The 3,768-nt window shown below is 47.2% G+C and overlaps 1 long non-coding RNA gene across 2 annotated transcripts in view; it reads left to right on the top strand.

Moving 5' to 3' along the window:
- Window positions 1-324: 324 nt before the first annotated feature.
- LOC102767081 overlaps window positions 325-3,768 on the top strand; it is an 11,134-nt gene continuing 7,690 nt past the window's right edge. The window contains exons 1-3 of one of the 2 annotated variants that reach the window (XR_435285.2): window positions 325-776; window positions 1,757-1,845; window positions 2,445-2,577. This is a non-coding gene — a long non-coding RNA (uncharacterized LOC102767081). Of the gene's footprint in view, window positions 777-1,756; window positions 1,846-2,444; window positions 2,582-3,768 lie in introns of both variants that reach the window. The other variant, XR_001512652.1, reaches the window with a different exon arrangement.

Raw genomic sequence — 3,768 nt, 5'->3', positions numbered from 1 at the left:
ACCGCTGAGCCACACCTACCAGGCTTATTCTTATTCTTATTTTATTTTATTTTATTTTATTTTATTTTATTTTAGTTAATCCTCACCCAAGGATTTTTAAAATTTCCATTGCTTTTAGAGAGTGGAAGAAAGGTGGAAGGGGGTGAGAGAGAGAGAGGGAGACATCAATGTGGGAGAGACACATCCATTGGTCACCTCCCACACACATCCTAACCCGGGCCAAAACCTGCACCCTTTGATGCACAGGCCAATGCTCTAACCACTGAGCTCACTGACCAAGGCTGTTACTCCCATTTTGAAGATGAAGAAGGTCAGTCTCAGAGGAGTGCAGTACCTTCGTAAAAGGTCTGAGTGAGGGACAGAACCAGTGTGTGAGTCTGAACCCTCTGACACCTACCCAGGATGTTTTATTTCACATTTTAATACGTGACTCAGAGGCTTTAAAAGCGAAGGAGCAAGAGCCAAGCTGCCGTCCCCACTGGGGAGACAGCCCTCAAAGAAGAAAAAGGCAAAACTGGGCTCTCTCTCACTGGCTCCCTCTGTCTCCTCTGCAACCAGGTCCAGCGGCAGAGCGGAGGGGGGGAAGCTGCTCAGGCTGTGGACTTGGCTATCACTAGAGGCCGGGATCACATCTTCCGTCGCACCCCAAACCAGACACTGACCAGCCAGAGGTACGGAACAGGACCGAAGCATGTTCCTTCACAGAGACAAACATCGGACTCCAGGATGCATGCGCCCTGACCAGGGCCTGGCATAGGGAGGAGCCTGCAACTGAGGTACGTGCCCTTGACCGGAATCGGACCTGGGACCCTTCGGTCCACAGGTCGACGCTCTCCACTGAGCCAAACCAGCTAGGGCCACCATGCAGTTTTTACTAAATTTCTTGGTTTTCAAGCTGGCTTGACAACTGCTTTCCCACTAACTCCTGCTCCTTTGGGACCCTCCAGAGTGTCTCCTGCACTTCTATTCACCCTGTCCCCGTGAGTCACCGAGCTGAGCCCTTGGGAAAGGCTTCCTCACCCGGGCTTCTGAGTTTCTGACTCACACAAAGTCAAATAAATGGCTCTGGGGTATGAGAAGCAGACACTGCATCTGGGGGCGGATACTTCATAGAAGCTCCAATGTTTCCCTGGAGAAGCAAACTCGCCAGCTCCTGAAGAACGGCACACCGAAGTGGCTGTGCCAATCTGCGTAGACCACCGAGGGCGAGGCCGGTCCTGCACATACTTGCCTTGTGGTTCCAAGGAAGGTCTGAGCAAAACATGGTAGATAGATCCCTTGGGATGGTCTGTGTCACCCAAGAACAGAGTAGGGCCCGGCTGAGAATGAGAGTGGGGCCAGGACGATGATGTCATTCATTAACCCTCAGCCTTGCAACTGGGTAGTGGAGGCCCTTCCTACTCACTAGCGTTTGAGCAGCCCGAGTTCTGCTAAGTGGGCGACAATGGCCTTGTTCATAATGCAGCTTTGTAAGCAGTGAGTCTAGTCTCCTCCCAGGCAAAGCCCATTCCAGAAAGCCCTCAATTTTATTACTTTGTGTGCACACAGGAGACACATGCACACAGGGTACAGGGATGCACACAGAGACATGGGAACACAGACATGGAGACACAGGCAGATGAAATGTACACCCTTGCACACGCATGCGTGCACACACACGCACATACACACACCAAAGCCAAAGAATGTTAGCACTAGGGAGAATCATAAAAGTCATTTAAGCCATTTAAATGAAATTCACTCCCTTATTTTCCAGTGGAGGAAACTGCAGCCTGGAGAAGTGAAGGAAATGACTTAACACATGGCGGACCAGTAGTTTTATTGCTAGCTTTGCCCAGTGGCCAGGTAAGTGTCTATTGAACGAGTACAAAAAACGTTTTACATAAATGTTAAAGGCACGCTTTAAAATTAAATACCCATTGCATTTTGAAGTTATTTATTACATGTTCTTACACGCTAATATCTTTTTAAAGTATGATACTTTGTAAAACATGATCCGTCCGCAATGTGTTAAGATCACACAGTTTGTTTTTATTATTTCTTTCCGTCTATGTTCTGAAATCTGACCTCTGTCCATGAGCTCAGTAGGACGGCTATGCTCTCCTGGGGTCTAGCTGCCTGCACTGCGGTCAGGGAATTGTACTTGAGCAGAGAGCTGGAGTGATCACGGGGCATACTTTGTGTGTTCCCTTCTGCAATGGTTGTGTTTCCCTAAGTGACCATGACATTTCCCATTTCCATGCTCTTCTTACAATGTGACTTCAGCACTCCTCCCACCGATTGTGGGGACAGTCCCCTCCCCTTGACCTGGGGTTTGTGACTGATCCAGCAGATGTGATGATACCTAACTTCCTAGTCTAGGTCATAAGGAGGGCACAGCTTCTTTTGCTTCTCTCTCTCTCTCTCTCTCCCTCCCTCCCTCTCTCTCCCTTTCTACTTCTCAGAACACTTATCTTGGAGACCCAGCCACCATGTTTTGAGGCAGCCCAACCTAGCCCACATGGAGAGATACCGTGGATAGGCCCGAATGGGAAGAACTGAGGCCGCCCCCCGCTGACAGCCAGCATCAACCACCAGGTAGGTGAGTAAACAGCTTCAGATAATTCCATCTCCAGATGCTGTGCAGCAGAGACAAGCTGCCCTGATGTGCTCTGTTTGAAACTCTGAACCATGGTATCAATGGACATAATAAATGGTTGTTTTACTTAACTAAGTTTTGGGGTAATGTGTCATGTAGCCATAGTAAAAGCAACACCATCTGAGAATTACAGCGCTGTGCTGTCTGTTGTCCAATGCTGGAAATAGTTTCCTTATATATTTGTCATTGTTTTAGGAGAGCTAACCACCAAGCCAGGGCTTCAATTTGAAGTTCTATTCTCTAAAATAATGATAAAGATACTAACAACAACAACATTGAGAGCAACTTCCTTTTATAAACTATTTTCTAGGAACTAGGGATCTCAATAAAACCACACAATAATCTTATGAAATAGGCATTATTAACCCCATTGCACAGAGAAGAAAACTGAGGTTCATAGAGGTTAAATCTATGGTTTGCACACAGGTCTGACACTAAAGACCATGCAATTGACCATACACAGAAACACATATAGACATACTGACACACACACATACACATCCCAATTTACATATATGCACATACATATGTACATGCATAGGCATATGAAGACACTATGCACCCATTACACATTCCCAGAGTTTTTATGCTTTTAAAATATTTCTTGTTTTCAGAGTTAAAAATCCCCTTTACCCCAACTGTGTTAAATAGACTGAAAGAGACTCAATCTGTTAGATATTACATTCCCCAAGCACACCCCAAGATGAAATTCCCTCCATCTGAGGCCACCGGAGGCATGAGCAGCCGAGCTATTGTCTCTATTCTCCTGCCAAGGATTGCCTGGGACCTGGACGTGGGGGAGTTGGGGTGGGACTCTTAACAGGACTTGGCTTGGTAGACAGAAGCTTTCTCCTGGGGCCACAAGGACTTTGCACTTGATGTTGTAAGAGTCTAAATTCAGAGAACAAAATGATTCTTAAATGTCCATAAGCAGGGAGCACAGAACAAGAGACCAGTGCTTGGAAGGGGGCAGGGAAGGGAGTTTGAGAAAGGACCTTCTTGTCGAAGCAGGGTCATTCCCAGATATTCCCGAGCAGCGATAGAAGCTGGCTGTGGGCCCTCCTCCAGTTTCCCAGATTCAGCCTGCCTCTTCCAGGAAAGGGGGTGAGGATACTGAGAAGCTCTAGTGT

This window comes from Myotis davidii, unplaced genomic scaffold (assembly GCF_000327345.1).
Source record: "Myotis davidii unplaced genomic scaffold, ASM32734v1 scaffold574, whole genome shotgun sequence".
In the NCBI taxonomy this organism is placed as follows: domain Eukaryota; kingdom Metazoa; phylum Chordata; class Mammalia; order Chiroptera; family Vespertilionidae; genus Myotis; species Myotis davidii.
The sequence above is the reverse complement of the archived record's forward strand: the minus strand, read 5'-3'. Positions and strand labels throughout refer to the sequence as shown.